The following is a 17,419-nucleotide window of genomic DNA, read 5'->3' as shown; positions in this document are numbered from 1 at the left end:
GTCTCCTTGGCGGTTGGGATGTAGTCCTTGGTGCCTGTACTGATAGTCCTTGGTGAGGATCTAGGGGTCTTCAGGGTTGGGATACAAGTCTCTTCCTGTCCACCTGCTCCACTCTGGGGTGCCCCCCTGCTCTGTGCATATGACCTCCTATTAAGAGGTTGTCAGGATCTCTCTTGATTCCCCCTGTATGTCTTTGTAGTTTTACTACTGTCTAATGCTGATTTGAGTCTGTTGTCTATGTTACCTGTTATGTTCTTGATAGGTTATACTTAACGTCTTCCTCACACATTCTAGGGAGATGGAAGTTTTCTCTGCTCTCCCTCCGAAGGGATGAATCCTTACACCTACAAAACTGCATCATGGAAAACAATTGAAAAGTGAGAAAAAATAATTTCCTTAAAATTTTTCATTTCAGAGACAAAGAGAACACTACCAACCACTTGTTCATCTTTAAAAAAATCCCTATAGGAGTCCTCTAGCCTGGGTTAGCTAGGAGCCAGGAACTCCGTTCAGGTCTCCCGTATGGCTGGTAGAGACCCAAGCATTCAAGCCGTCACCTGTCACTCAGGGTGTGCACCCCTGGGATCATGGGTTTAGGAGCTGAGCCAGGACTTAAACGCAAGTCCTCCAATAAGGGCCACCAGGCCAACACCCATTGCTTCAAATTCCATTTTGTGTTATTTTGTGCATGTCAACCATAGGTATAATGAATGTTTTTGCATGTAATGAATTAAGCTGTTCTTTGGGCCTGCTGGTGAAGGGGATGCCAGGTTCATGAACCCCAGGTGTGAGGGATCCCCAGGGTGTGAGGACCACCTGTGAGGTGGGTGCCGGGTTGTGAGCCTCACGGGCAGGGTATCCAACACAGCTCAGTTCACCTCTCCCTGTTCCTTGGGTTTGCCTGTCAATGAAAAAGGCAGACCAGTGGACGCAGATCCTGATGCTCATGGAGAATATGGCAGCCCATCTGTTACCATAGCAGAGGAAGGAGAACAGGAAATTAGCCAACTACCCCAGCCAACAATGACAGCAAAAATCTGGGTGAGTGGAGACTGGAGGTCGACTATGGCAGCCAATGGGCATCGGGAGGGCTGCATCACCCTGGATCAGTGAAATCAACAGCATTGCAGACCTGTTCAAACCACTTGATCAGAACCCTCAGGACACGCACCATAGTGGGACCCTGGGTTGATGTTGAATGGCAGTTCCCCATCCCTGGGTACTGGGACATTTGGGGGGCCAAGTGTGGCTTATCCTTTTATCTCTCCCCTATCCTAGAGACAAGAAGAAATAGGAAAATTGGGAACAATGATTTCACCCACTTTTCCCTAATCCTCGATCCTTCCCTCCTTCCCACCCTGATCAGACATGTATTCATCCCAAAAATAAAAATTAAACCAAAAAGAGAAAAAAGAAGTAGGGGAAACTTTTTGTTTGTTTGTTTGCAGAACCAGTTCCACACGCCCAGGAAGTTCAGCAGGTACATGGGCAGTGCCAAGCTGCAGACGACCAGCCTCAGGATGAAGACGCCAATCGCTCACACACCTGCCGGGGGGTCGGAGGCTCCGGAGCTGCTCCAGAGCCAAGAGTGACAAGGGAAGGCACGGGCTGTGCCGGGCCAGGACACCTCAAGTCAAGGCAGGGGCAAGCAGCCCATTTTGCCCAGTTAATAGACTTCGGGCAGAAGTGGAGTCACACTTTTCTGAACAAAATGTTCCCAGCTTTTTCTTTGAAGAAAGGCTGTTCATGGTTCTGTATTCCCAATCCATTTGTGCTTTATCTTCTTGGAAACTAGAGGTCACTCCTGGCTTCCTGCGGGAGTTTTACAGGCAGCAAATTCTGTCACTCCACCCAATTCCTCCAGTGACTTCCACAAAGAAGCAATCATCTGTATAGTGATGCACCAGAATTGGATGGGAAGACCCCCATGCATAAAATGCCCCCTCTCCTCTCCCCAGCCCTTGAGCTCTGTGTTTGCAACAGGAATTGAAAGGACATGCCTGCTTGGCCACAGTCAACTGGAATCTCTTGTTTTAAATTCTGGTTGAAGTGCTCAGATGTTAATAACAGCAAGAGGATTATTCCAAACTCGCTGTTTGAGGCCTGCCAATCTTGTTGAAGGATGAATTTCAAATCTCCAAATCGCACCTATGGATTACATGACTCAGCTAATTAGATAAAATAGTTCTTGAATACTCCCACTGGGGAGCCTAAAAACTCAGAAAATACTTCCAAGTGGTTATCCTGTTTAACATTTTTTTTAAAAGCATGGTGACAGTAGCCAGAGGTATCAAAGAGGGAAACTGAGTCAGACCAACACACCCACCTGCATGGGATACCTGATCTAACTAGCATCACCATCACCCATCGGTGCACACCAAAACTAAAGTTGGAGGACACCTACCTGGCAGGGCTGTACCACAGCATCAGCCAGTGAGTTTTGGGGGCAGGAGATGGATCACATTAAATTGGCCATGACACTAACCAGCACATGAAGGAACCAGGTCTGGGGGCAGATTCTGAGTGGAATATGTGGAATATGTGGGCTTACCCCTATGGGACTGCAGTATCTGCTGGTTTGCCTAAGAGCTGAAGGTGGTGACAGACCAAACTGGATATAACCACAGAACTCTCTGACACCCGTGGGCACTGGGTTTGGGAACAGGTCAGGCTGGTCCAGACTGTAACACTGCAAAAAACAGGGAGAGTGGGGCAGTCCGGACCAGAACATCCACCAGCACACACAAAAGCTGAGACTATAGCGGGGTAGATCTTGCCGGCTAAGGCCTTAGCACCCATTGGCACATGTTAGAGTAAACCTGTTGGGGAAACTTGGAGAACTCCCCTGGTGGGCTGTGGCTCCCGCTGGTGAGCACATGAGTCAGGGTTGAGTGTTGGTCAGGCTGGACAAGGCTGCTCCACTTGTCAGCAGGTATATGGGCGCACTGGGTAGGGCAGGGCCAAACAGTAGCACACCGGTATGCACAGGAGCCAGGATGAGATGTGGGCCATACCAGGCTAGGTTATCACATCTACCAGTTTGCATGAAAGTGAGCCATAGGGGCAAGCTGGGCAGAGCTAGGCTACAGTACCCACTAGGGAGAGTTGGGACTGGGGGCCAGCTGGGACAGGCTAGGCTGAAGCATTCAAAGGCACAAATCTTCAATTAACAGGCAACCTATTATTCTCTCACGTTAATAATTCCAGGAAGTAAAATTATTTAACATTTTTTTTGCATGTAAGACAACACAATACAAAAAGATCAACGCAGGCTAAATTCATTTATGAATAAAGATGAAAAGAACCTTAGGGTCAGTGCTGTGGTTAACCAGTAACGCCATTGCCTGCAACAGCAGTATCCCATTTGGCATTGCTTCATATCCCAGATGCTCCACTTTCAATCCAGCTCCCTGCTGACAGCCTGAGAAAACCAGCAGAAGGCGGCCCACGTGCCTGCTGGACCCAGCCTTGGCTGTCGCTGCCATCTGACCAGTGAACCAGCAGATGGAAAATTTCTCTTTCTCTTTATCTGTAACTCTTTCAGATAAATAAATAAACCAAAAAAAAAAAAAATTAAAGTTGTCAAGAAAGTAGCATAAACTCAGAAGTATAATTTAAAATCTGTCTCGTCGTAAGAATGCCAGGCTGTTTCTACAACCAAAAATCTCTCACTGTATACATCACTTTTATAGGTGACAGGAGGAAATCCAGCTGATCATATCAAGAGGCAATAGGCAAGGGAGAGCAGTTGACAAATCAGCCTTTATTTGTGTTCGTTCTACAGGCTGCTGGAAGCCATATACTTAAACCTGGGTATACTGCAGGTTTAGTGCCTTCCAGAATTCTCCCTTGGGCTTGTCATCTTGGATTTCTTAAAGTTGTTTATTTATTTGAAAGGCGGAGCTGCACTCAGAAATAAGGACAGACCAAAGGACAGTGAGAGAGAGAGAGATCTTCCACTGCTGGTTTACTCCCCAAATGAGCCAGGCTAAAGCCAGGAGTCAGGCACTCCATCCTTTGTAGATGCAGCTCTTCAAGCAGTTAGCCCTCCTTCCACTGCTCTCCCATGTGCAAGCAGGAAGCCGGATGGGAAGTGGAGCAGCTGGGACTTGAACCTGTCCTCATATGAGATGCTTGCATTCCAGTGACTTAACCCACTCACTACAGCACCTGTCCCTCATCTTAGATTCTTTAAAGTCTGTCTTCTTCATATATTCTTTCCTTTTCCTCTCATAAATTCATAACACTATTCTCCCAGTGACTGAGGCCAAAAATGTCTTAAAGATGAAGATATGACAAAATTTACCATTTTAACCGTTTGTTTAAAGTTTACAGCTGATCCGCCTACCGCCACCATGTTGGTGAGTCTGGATCAGCCACGTGGCAGTGGCTGGAAGAATTTGTGCAGGGGCAGGCTTCCTGCTGGGGATCCTCGCTCCCTATCTGCCACTGCTGAGTGGTGGGTGAATCCTGGACTCACGGGCGGCCAGAGTGTCAACAGTGCCGGATTTTGCCAGGCATGTGCATCCTAAAGCAGGGCATGAGGGAGGCTGGGCCATAGCATTCACCGGTTCATACTAAGCCAAGCCAGGCAAGGGCCTAGCACCCACTGGCATGCGTGAGATCTGGGTCTGGGAGTAGGCTGAGTGGGGGAACTTGTGAAACTCCCCTAGCGGGTCATAGCTCACATTGGTGAACATGTGGTCCAAGCATGCAGGTCAGGCAAGCTGGGCAAAGCAGCTGTTGGCGAATGTGTCGGTTGGTTTTGCAACGGGGTGGACCGGGCGGATCCAAGCAAACCTTAGCTCATCAACAAGTACAGAAACCAGGCTGGAGCACAGGTCATGCGGAGCTAGGCTGTCAGACCTACTGGCAGGATGGGAGCAGACTGAGCAGGGCCAGGTTGTAGCTTCCGTCAGCGAGAGCTGGGACTGGAGGCAGGCTGGACCAGGCCAGACTACAGCATCCAAAGGCAAAGGCCACGACAGGAGAGCAGCTATGCCAAGCTGGGTCAGAGCAACCAATGGCATGCACAAGATCTGTGACTGGGCTCAGATCTGGTTAGGGAGCTAAGAGGATGTTCTGGCTGGGTTGGGGGTCCCACTGGTGAGTGCGAGGGAAGGGGGGCTGCTCTCTGGTCTGGACATGGCTGCAGTCTCCCTCAGCATAAGTGTGGATGGGTTCTGGGATGCGCAAGACTGGGTTAGACTCCAGCACCCACTGGTGCTTGTGAGAACCAGGGTGAATGTAAGACAAGCCGAGCTAGGTCTCTGACCCTGCTGAGCCATGTGTGAGCTGCGTCTGGGTACGGACGAGCCTTGGCTGGGCTGTAACACCTAACAGTAAAAACTGGAATGGGTGAAGGCCAGTCAGGAAAGGCCACTGTTTCTACTAGGCTAGGAGGTGGAGTAAGTGTGGCTGGCCCGTGGACCGACTAGTGTGTGTGAGATCTGGCATTGGGAGAGGTTCTGATGGAAGAGCTTGGGCAACTCTTCTGTCAGGACACAGTCGCTGCAGATACATGCAAGAACTATGATAGGGAGCAGTGCAGACCATGCCAGGTTAAGGTACCCACTGGCATGCATTTGGCACAGGTCAAGGGTGAACCAGGCTGGGCCAGTTCTTATCACTTGCTGGCGAATCTGAGCAACAAAATGGAGTGTGGGTCAGGCCAGGTTGGGCCATAACCCAAGCCAGTTCACACGAGGGCCAGGACTGGTGGCCAGCTGGGCTAGGCTATAGCCCCTATCAACACTAGCTGGAACTACAGCCAGACTATAGCAACCCACTGATAAATGCCAAGGTGAGGCAGGCCATGCCAGACTTGGCCGCAGCATCCAACCAGCACACACACATGTGAGAACCAGGCGTGGAGAAGGTCAGCCCGGTAAGGGGGATGCATGGGCCTCCCTGCTGGACCACCACTCCCACTGGAGAGCGTGAGTTGGGATGGGGGCAGACCAGACCAGGCAGGACTACAACACCTGTGGGCCTCATGTGAGCTGGATCAGGGCAAAGCCAGGTTGGGCTGACTGTTCCTATTGGTGCATGCATAAGCCAGAGTGGGTGAGGGTTGGTTGGGCTTTGCCACAGCATCAGCTGGCAGAAATTTGATTAACTTATATTCACTTATTTTTGAAAAGCAGTAGCAAGAGAGAGACAGGGAGAGAATGTATTCACACACACTGGATCTTTCCCAGAATGTCCACAACAGCCTGGCCTGGGCCAGCGTGAATCTGGGAGCCTATAACTCAACCCAGGATTCTCACGTGTGTCATTGTCCCACAGCGACGGACTTGGTGCACGGAGCCGATAATAACACGCGTGGACTGACTGATGGTCAGTTTGACCTGACTGATGGTCAAAGCCGAAGTTTATTAGGGGCATCAGACTTCATACACTGAGAGTCCGTACTGTTTCCCTCTCTTGGTTGGAATTCCTTTTGTTTTGTATATTACCCCAGGTGTTCTCATTTACATGCTGTTTATACCAAAGGTAGCCATTTGGTTATTGCCATGCAAATACTGTCCAATGAACTGCAAACCTGTGCTCGCTGACCTTCCAGGCTCACAATGTCCTCCACGTGCATGATGGGGATCTAAGTGCTTAAACTGTCACCTGCTTCCTTCCAAGGTACATATTAGCAAGAGACTGGAATCAGGAGTGAGCTGGGAGTTGATGTCAGACACCAGTATGGACTGCGGGCAACCCACTTGAGTCTCAACCGCTATGCAAACGCCTGGCTCCAGTTCCACTATTGTAGATGTCATTTAGCATAATATCCTCAGAGTTTATCTGTGTTGTTGCATATTGGGGAATTTCCTTATGATTTATTATTTTTATTGGAAAGGCAGATTTAGAGAGAGAGGCAAAGACAGAAAGAGACAAATCTTCTATCTGCTGGTTCACTCCCCAAGTGGCTGCAACAGCTGAAGCTGAGCTGATCCAAAGCCAGGAGCCAGGAGCTTCCTCTGGGTCTCCTATGTAGGTACAGGGTCCCAAGGACTTGAACCATCCTCCATTATTTTCCCAAGCCATAAACAGGAAGCCGGATGGAAAATGGAGTAGCCAGGCATGAAATGGCATCCAAATGGGATGCCAGCCACTCAGCTGAGCCATTACGCCAGCCCCTTAAGCATTTTTCATTCTAAGTGTGTGTGTGTGCCTCATTTTCTTTGTCACCTCCTCTGCAGAGAGACATTTGGATTGCTCCCACATCTTGCCCGTTGCAAATGATGCAAACGCAGGAGCGTTGATGTCTCTCTGAGATCTTATCTCAGTTGTTCAGTTAAGATTTGTTGTCACATGCAATATTTGTGAATTTGTGTGGTGTACAGTGCAATAAATATTTCAACACTCACAGGATAAACGGGTCTAACTAGTCCTCCCCTTTCCTTATCTCTTTGTCTGGAGCTTTCAGCTCCTCTTCCTCTGTTGTCGATGCAGTGTAGGGTATGTTATTGTGAGTTCTAGGCACTTCCTGTGTGCTGGAACCCTACACCCAGTCCCTCTAAATGCCAGCCTCCCTCTGTCCACTCCCACCCCTTCTGTGTTTCTACTGTTCATTTTCCTGTTTGTATCCACATGTTAAGTAAATATTTGAAAGCCTTCCCCCCCGCCCCCAGCTGTAGGCAATGGCCTAAGCTGCCTTGTACCTAAGCAAGTGTTACACTGCTGGGAGAAAAGCAGCTAAAAGCTGGTGGGCATTCTGGGCCTACTTGACGCCAGCTCTGTGTTAACTGTGCCACCATAGTTGCCGTTTCTATTTTTTTAAGTGGCTGCCATCACTGCCAGCGCAAGCATGGGGAGGCGGGGGTTGTGCATTGCTAGGGGCTGTAGAACTGGAGATGGGCTGATGGGCCAGAAGGCGCAGGGGGTGGGGGCGCCAAGGACTTATTTGATGATTTCTGGGGCCTTACATGGACCAGACCACTGCACCCACAGATAACTGAAGGAGCTGAGATGAGGTGGGCCAGAAGGGGGAAATCCAGAAGGCCTCTCTGGGTCAGGCCAAAGCACCTGCCCGCACACACAAGAATTAGACCTAGGGGCAGACCCGGCCAGACTAGGTCACAGTACCCACTGATGCTTGCAAGAGCCGTGACTGGGGCAGGTCTGGTCGGGGTTCTTCAGACCACAGCATTCACCAGTGAATGTCAGAGTGGTGGGTTGACTATGCCAGACTGTGCCACAGCACCCACCAGCATGCATGAGGACCAAGTCCGGGAGGATGCCTGGTAGGGGATCTTTGAGGATACCCCTGCTAGGCTACAGCACCTACTGGAGCATGCAAGAGCCAGGGCTGGACACAGGCTGGGCTGGACTAGGTTGTAGCATCTACCAACGCAAACAGGAGCCAGGGCTTGAGGTAAACCAGGCCAGGTTAGGCCATAGCACCTGCTGACACATGTAAGGACCAGGGCTGGAGGTGGGCTGGGCCAGATTAGGCTGTAGCACCTGCCGGCAAGCATTACAGCTGGATCTGGAGGTGGGCCAGGTAGCGACTGACTAAGCCACAGTATTGCAGCACCCACTAGTACAAGTAAGAGGCAGGGGCTTTGCACTGTAGCCTAGGCCAGGGACCCACAGGTGTGTGTGAGAGCTGCCACTGGGAGGAGACCCGACAGAGGAGCTTAGGAAACCCCATTGTGGGGACATAGCTCATGCAGGTGAGTGCAAGAACCAAGGCAAGGAACAGCATTGATCATGCCAAGTTACAGTGCCCTCTGGCCTACATATGGGTCAGGTCTGGGGATGTTATGAACTGGATGGACCAGTTCATAACATCCAGTTCATAACATCCACTGGCAGATCTGAGAACCAGGACAGGGTGCAGGAGGGACCAGGTCAGGCCACAACACCAGCCAGTTTACACTGGGGCTGGCACAGGCATCTGGCTGTCTGGGCTAGGCTGTGGCACCCACCAGCAGTGTTGCGACCTGACCTGGTCCCTGCAGACGATGACAGCAAAAGTCTGGGAAAATGGAGACTTGAGGTCAACTATGGCAATCAATGGGCATTGGGAGGGTTGCCTCACCCTTGGATCAGTGAAATTGACAACTTTGCAGACCTGTCCAAACCACTTGATCAGAACCCTCAGGACACGCACCATGGTGGGACCCTGGGCCGATATCGGGTGGCAGCTTCCCATCCCTGGGTGCTGGGACATTTGGGCTGCCGGGTGTAGCTTACGCCTTTGTCTCCCTGCTTCTCTAAGAGACAAGAAGAAATAGAAAATTAGGAGGCAATAATTTCACCCACTTTTCCCTGATCCTCGATCCTTCCACCTTATTCAACCCTGTAATTATCATCAAATAAATTTTAAAAATTAAAAAGGAAAAGAAAAGAAAGGACTAGGTCTGGATACAGGCTGAGTGATGTTGCAACGCCTACCGGTACACATGAGACCCAGGTCTGGGGGCAGGCCTGGAAGAGATTCTCAGGGTTCTCCCCAGCTAGGCCACAGCACCTCCATTACAAGAAAAAAGCCAGGGCTGGTCTGGGCTGCAGCACTCAGACGCGCCCTCAATGACTGGTTTGTGGGGCAGGCCTGGAAGGGGTCTTCAAGGGTCTGCTGTTTGGGTCACAGCACCCACCAGTACAGGTAGGCATCAGGTCTGGGGCAGCCCTGGCTGGGCTGGGCTGGGCTACAATGCCTGCTGGCATGCACAGGGGACAGGTCTGGGTGCTGGCCTGGCTGGAGTTCTTGGGGGTCACCCTGACCAGGCTGAAGCACCTGCTAGCATGTACACACAGGGGCCAGGTCTGGGTGCTGGCCTGGTTGGAGTTCTTGGGGGTTATCCTGACCAGGCTGAAGCACCTGCTAGCAAGTACACACAGGGGCCAGGTCTGGGTGCTGGCCTGGCTGGAGTTCTTGGGGGTCACCCTGACCAGGCTGAAGCACCTGCTAGCATGTACACACAGGGGCCAGGTCTGGGTGCTGGCCTGGTTGGAGTTCTTGGGGGTCACCCTGACCAGGCTGTAGAATCCGCTGGCACATGAGCCTGATCTGCAGGCAGGAAGGGCTGGGCTACACTGCTTACTGGCACATGCAAGAGCTAGACCCGGGGGTCAACTCTATAGAGCGCTTAGGAGTCAGCCTGAAGAGTTCACTCCACCCACCCTCCGATCCCAGGGAACATCACTTGAACATCTGGTCTGGCCTCATACCTGGCTCAACAAAGCCAACACCATCTCAGAGCAATTGAGAATACTCAAGCAACACCTCAACACATTCTTCTCATCTTCTCCCTCATCTAAGTGGGCGTGGCTGGTTAATTTCACTTAGCATAATATCCTTAAGGTTCATCTCTATTATAAAATGTGCCAGGAATGACTGCCATTTTAAGGAATAATGTTGTATTGGCTGCATAGCCCGTGCTTCATTTATCTATCCAGCTGCTAATGGACTTGGGTAGCTACCCCCTTTTGGTGTTTGTAGGTAACACTGCCGTGAACATTAATACGTAAATATCTCTGAGTTCCTTCTGCCTTTAACTCTTTTTCTTAGATACCAAAATGAAGTAAAGCTGCAGAATCATAGGGAAATTTTGCTAACGTTTTGAGGAACAAGCGTATCATTTTTCTTAGCAGCTATGCCAGCTTGCATTCCACCCAACAATACCCTAGAGTTTTAATTTCTCCATATCCTTGCCAACACTTGTTATTTTCTGGGTTTTTTCCCAATGTATTAACCATTATAATGAGTGTGAGAATATATCTCATTGAAGTTTTAAATGTGGGCATCTTCTCATGTGTTTGTCATTTGTATATGTTCTTTGGAGAAATGACTATTAAAACCCTTTGCCTTTTAAAAAAATTGATGTTCTGCTATATGGTAATAGGATTTCTTTATGTATTTTATACATAAACCTTTTATCAGATACATACATGTAAATATTTCCCTGGCCTCCAGGTTGCTTTTTATCCTGTCAAATATATCTTTTGAAAAAGAAAAGTGCTTCATTTTAGTATAACTCTCTTTCTCGGCTTTTATCTTTATTGCCTGTTATTTCAGCGTTAATCATTCATTGCCTTTGGATGGAAAATTGTGATTAACACACGCTTGAATCTAAGTCCTCCCTCGTGCTGCTTACTCTCTGCTTGTCTTGTCTTTTGCTTCTATTTTTATTCTTCATACCTCTGTTAGCTATTATTTTTCTCATTAACTTTCTGGGCAGAGAGAGGGTTCTATCCTTGCTGGTTCATTGCCCAAATGTTCACAAGAGCCAGGACTGAGCCAGCCTGAATCCAACAGCTGAGCATTCAGTCTGCATCTCCCGCACGGGTAAGACGCAGTACTTGCACCATCCGACGGCGGCCTCCTGGGGCGTACACGAGGAGTGACAATCAAAAGTGGAGCAGGACTTGAGCCATGGCTTTGACCCCCAGTAACTATTATGATTAATAACTATAGTGTCATTGTTAATTAGTTTTAAATCAAATTGTTGATGATTTGGGGGGATTATTAATTATGTTTTAAGAATTATTGAGAATGATTAGCCATAAGGAATTAATAAGGATTAATGATGGTTCTTAATGATTGTAATTGACAATGATTAATAATAAATTATAGGAACTTTGCCATGATGTCATTTATTCTTATTCTTTTTCATGTTGCATGTATGTACCCCATTCACAAATGTTATTAACAATATAGTGTCATATCTTTTGTTTTAAAGAGTCGTGTATCTTTTACAGCATTTAAGAAAAGAAAAATACTCGTATGCATCACTAAGGTTTCTGGCCGCCATTCAGCGTCATCTCTCTTCCGCCTGAAGAATTTCCGGTAGTAGCACTTTTCCTAAAGTACGTAGTTCATTCCCTCAACTTTGTTTTTTCTAACCTTGAAAATATTTCTCCTGACCTTTGTCTTCTGAAGGTTGAGTTTTCCTTTAGCACTTTGGCTCTCACTCAGGTGTTCCCCACGTATCACTGCGCCTGACGACACGTCAGCCATTAATACTGTCATCATGTCGTATCATGCGCTCCATCCCCTCTCGCCCCCTGCACTGAGTCTTGGATAGCTCTGGCCCAGCTTCCTCTGGTGGGATTTCCTGCCCCACACCAGAAACCAGGACGAGAACGGACAGAATCCAGCAGTCGAGGACTGTTGTGCCTCGTTACCGGTCTGAACAGTGGACAGAGGTAGCCAACCCCGTTACTTGTTTTGAAATAAACATAATTTCTCCTCTTTGGGGGGTGTGGGATATGAGGGTGGCTGAAGCGCGTGCTCAGTGGCTCACTGTGACCTGACCTCTCAGCTGCTGAGGAAGTGCCGTGGTGGGTTGTGATCGCCCAAAGGCGTTGCTGAAGACAAGGTGACGACAACAGGAGGCGGGGTCTGCGAGAGAAGATGCTGTTGTGAGGCTGCAGGCCCCAATCTTTGGGCCTGAAATAAAGGGGCCGGGAGGCCTTGCTCCTTCCGTCCGTGTCCTTCGTAGACACCCAAGTATGCTGGCACCGCCACCTCACACCTACCAGACCCCAGGGCTATTAGAAGTCAAGTTCCTCAGTTTGTGAGCCACCGGTGTGTGTCATTTGGTTACAGCAGCACGGAGCGGCTCTAAGAGAAAAAGGATACACATCTCTATAAAATACCTTTTCTTGATCATGGACATGCAGTATAGCCTGATTATCAGAAGAACTCAAAATATTTTGACTCAAAAAAAAGATGGGGGTTTCATTTATAAAAGAGAACAGAGAAATGAGTGTTACATTTCCTTGGTGCCATGATAGCATTGTGACTGTGTTGTTGCTTTTAGGAAAGACGTGATCAGGTGTTAGCAGCAAAGTAACATGGCGTCAGCAGTTTACCTGCAAATTGTTAAATCAGGAAAAAGAAGCATATGCGTAGAGTGAGAGCCACAGGTGCAGATGTACACACGGGACAGACGTGGTGTCAGGGAATAAGGGGAAGTGGGCATGAATATGGGATCCTGGTGCATTCAAGGCGAGGACTTTAGCCGCTAGGCCACGCCGCCCGGGCCCAAGATAGGTGTCATTTAACAATGCTTAAAGGTTTGTAAAAGTAACTACATTGCCTGGTGCAATGGCTCAACTGGCCAATTCTCCCCCTTCAAGCGTCAGGATCCCACTCCTGGGCACCAGTTCATGCCCAGGCTGCTCCACATCCCATCCGGCTCCCTGCCTGTGGCCTGGGAAAGCAGTTGAGGACGGCCCAAAGCCTTGGGACCCTGCACCCATGTGTGAGACCTAGAGGAAGCTCCTGGTTCCTGACTTCAGATCAGCTCAGCTCTTGTCATTGTGGCTATGTAGGGAGTAAACCAATGGATGTAACATCTTTCTCTCTCCTTCTTTGTATAAATTTGCCTTTCCAATAAGAATAAATAAATATTTTAAAATAATAATTATAGCAAGTGACAAAGGCAAGATTTCATGGTAGCTAGCAGTCCTCACATACAAGGCTTAATTATTTTTCTTCTAATTGTCTATACTTGCCCAGCTTCTGCTAATAAATTAATACTTCAAGAATAAGAAAAACGTGTATTCTAAATGTCATTTTAAAATCTGGACTTATACACTAAAAAAATCCCTTGAAATTTTTGAGATAAAAGGAATGAGATTTGTTTTCTAGGATAATGTCCTTGGTGATGACAGGAAGTGTGTAACTCATGCGTGGAATATTAATAACATAAACCTGGATTTGAGTCGTTTAGATGTCAGGAACTTCTTGTGTTCAACTTGACACAGCAATGTTTAAGTCGATTTTAGGACTCACCTAGGGGTCAGTATCAGGCATCGAGGTGAAGCTTTGGCTTGTGACGCTGGCTTCCCATGTCAGAGGGCATTTGAGTTCTGGCTGCTCCACTCCTGATCTAGCTGGTGCACATGGGAGAACAGCGAACATGGCCCAAGCTCTTGGGTCCCTGCCTCCCATGTGGGAGACCCGGGTGGAATTCTATGCTCCTGGCTTCTGAACTGTTTGGGCCATGATCCAGATAATGGAAGATTTCTTTAAAAAAGAAAAGAAGAGGAAAAAGAGAAACACTGCATAGCAAAGTGGCTGGGTCCCTGTCACCCAGGTGAAGGATCTGGGTTGAGGTCCCAGCTCCCACCTGCAGCAAGGCTTCGCCCTGTCTGTTGCAGGCAAGCTCAGGGTGAATCAGTGAATGAGATATTACTTTCTCTCTTTTCCCGTTTTTCTTGCAAATGAATAAAAATGAATTTGAAAAAGAAATAAAGAACAACCAACTTCCCTTCAAGCTATAAAAATTAGCTACCTGTCCCTTATGTGTTGAATTAGCAATAATCCGTAAGAACTGGGTGAGAGTCATTCTGTCGTTAAGTATTGTTTTATTGATGCAAAAGAACAACAGCAACAAAAACATATACTTGCTTTTAGGTGGTTAAGTATGAAAGCAGTAAAAAAGTAATCCTTTTTTTTTCTTTTTTGCTGAATGGTTTCCAAAGTTCAAAGGACATGTGAGTTGAGAAGTAGAAAATAAGGATTTAATAAGCCATTTGGTTTAAATCGCTCATTTCATAGGTTGGTCGTTGTTAAGTTGACCCCAGGCTGCTGTTCCTTTTACAGAGCACGTCTGTCAGTCACATGTCATGGTGAATTCAGAGGACTTACGAAACACAAGCTCTAAGAAACAGACCAGACAGTTGCATATGACACTGGGGGAAAGTCACATGATAAATCTGTAGATACAAAGTTAGTGATTTTGGGGTGTCTGGGCCAAAACTGTTCCAGCTTAAGAAATGAGGCATTTATGTTAAATAAATTGCTTTAATTAGAATATAAATGATAGGCAAACATTTGTTTCTCCAAGCAACCTTTCAGCATCAGGAACAAGATTATAATTCTAAAATAAAAAATAAATCAAATCTTTTTGAATGAAATAAAAATGAAACATAGCTTTCATTTTTTAAGTGTATGCATTTTTTATTTGACATCTGTTTATATATTTTTTGATCATCTTTACCTGGTTGATTAGGGCACAAAAGGTCACGAGCTACAGGAAACGGACCAAGACCATTCCTTCCGCATTCATATTTTTTTTTTCTGTATCTGGGGTAAGGGGAGCGATAAAGGGAGAAGCCCCACCCAGCCTCCCACCTTCCCAGGTCCCCGATGTGGGGCATGCCCCGAGGGTCCTGCTCAAGCAGTTTCGATAGTTCAACTGTTCTGAACTGCTGCCAATCACACCGTTCCAAGCACGATGAAACCTATTCAGAATGCACTGGCTGACACGATCTCTTCCTGGTTGGGGTTCTGAGATCGGCAGTTCAGTTGGCGGGATCTCCAAAGAAACTTTGTCTGAGGTGATCCCAGACCTGATTCTTGTGTGTGCTTGCCAGTACAGGGTCCAGCACAGTCCGTCACCCCAATCAGCTTATGCACATGATGGTCATTGCATTTGCTGGGTCAGCCCTGTTTCCAGCCCTGTCTTCCACACGAAACAATGGCTGTTACACTCCAGCCCGATCCTGTCCAGCACACACTTTGCCCTCTTGCAAGCCAGTGGGACCTGCAGCCTAGTTGGGGCAACTCCCCATAACCCCTACCAAGCCTGCCCCCTACCCTGGTTCCCATGCTTGCAAGTATGTACCGCAGACTTGTTCAGTCTGTCCCACAACCCTTTTAGCTCTCATACATGTCAATGAGCATTGAAGCCTAGTTCAACTCAACCAACCTACTATCCAGCCCACACACGCGTGCTGGCAGGTACCGCCCTGGTCCTGTCCTGGTGCTCTCCAGTGGGAGTGGTAACCAAGAAGGAGGAGCCCACTATTTCCCTCCTAGGCCACTCCCACTCCCAAAATATGCACTCTCCAGGTGGTTCTGCAGTTTAACTTCACAGAATTAGCCCTCAGTGCCAGCCTCTGCCAGCTGATGCTGCGGCAAAGCCCAGCCAACCCTCACCCACTCTAATTTTTGCTTGAATCAGTCAGAACAATCAGCCCAACCTGGCCCTTTCCTGATCAGGCTCACTGGAGGTCCATAGGTAGTGTAGTCCTGCCTGGTCTTGTCTGCCCCTATCCCAACTCACACTCTCTAGTGGGAGTAGCTGTCCAGCAGGGGAGCCCTCCACATTCCCCCTACCGGCTTTACTCCCTCCCTGGTTCTCACGTGTGCTGGTTGGGTGCTGCAGCCCAGCCTGGTACGGCCCACCTCACTGGTTTTTGTTGCAACCAAACCTGGCCCGACCCACACTCTGTTCTGGTGCTCGGATTCACCAGTGGGTGATGTGAACTGGTTCAGCGTGGTCTGCCCCCGAAGTATGCCAAATGTATGCTGGTGGGTATTTTTCCCTGACCTGGTCTGGATTGCTCCTTATTGTGGTTCTTGCGCTCACCTGCAGGGACTGTGTCCTGCCAGAGGAGTTTCCCAGGCTTCTCCATCAGAACCTTTCCCATTGCCAGATCTTGTGCATACTGGTGGGTCCAAGGGCCAGCCCTACTTAGTCTACCTCCTATCCTGGTAGAATCAGTGGCTTTTCCTGACTGGCCTTCAACCCATTTGGTACTTACTGTTGGATCTTTCAGCCCAGCTAACGCTCGTCCATACCCAGACAACTGCTCACATATGGCTCAGTCGGGGCAGAGACTTAACCTAGTCCGTCCTACATCTACCCTAGTTCTCATGAGCACCAGCTGGTGCTGGCGTCTAGCTCAGCTAGGTGCACCCAGCTCCAGTTCACACTTGTGCCAAGAGATACTGTAGCCATATAAGGACCAAAATGCAGCCCCTCACTCTGGCCCCCGCACTCACCAGTGGGAACCCCAACCCAGCAAGAGTTTACTCTCACAGCTCAACAACCAAGCCTATTTCCAATCCTAGATTACATGTGTGACAGTGGTTGCTCTGACCCAGTTGGCCCAGCCCCTCACCTGTCTTGGCCTTTGCCTTTGATGCTGTGGCCTAGTATCCCTGGCTCATGCAAACCAGTCGGTGTAAAAGCCTAGCTCCACATGACCTGTGCTCCAGCCTGATTTCTGTTCTTTCTTGTGAGTTAAGGTTTGCTCAGCCCTGCTCAATCTGTCCCCTTCCAGTTGCAGCTCAGTCCACCCCACACCCTATTTTAGGATGCACATTCGGGTGCTGCTGCCTTGACCTGCCCAGACTGTTGGCGGTTCCTTTACTTGTGAGTGATGGCAGGTTCCAAGGTCACACCTAGTTCAACCCATCACCACCCTAGTTCGCGAGCTAACCAGTGGGACTTATATTTCCATAGGGTTGGGCCCACACTTCCCCCACAGAATCTACCCCCAAACCTGGTTCTCTCATGTGCTGGTTAGTGCCTTGACCCTGTCAAGTGTGACCCATCCCCTGTTCCACCAGTCAGGTACTGGTACCTAGCCCTGCCAGACAGGTCCTCAGCCCTAGCTTTCATGTGGACTGTTGTGTGGCAGTCAGTGATGCTCTATGCTAACAGCCCATCTCAGGATT

This window comes from Ochotona curzoniae, unplaced genomic scaffold, assembly GCF_017591425.1.
Source record: "Ochotona curzoniae isolate NIBS_2020 unplaced genomic scaffold, NIBS_Ocur_1.0 contig_1014, whole genome shotgun sequence".
NCBI classification, from domain to species: Eukaryota; Metazoa; Chordata; class Mammalia; order Lagomorpha; family Ochotonidae; genus Ochotona; species Ochotona curzoniae.
The sequence above is the reverse complement of the archived record's forward strand: the minus strand, read 5'-3'. Positions refer to the sequence as shown.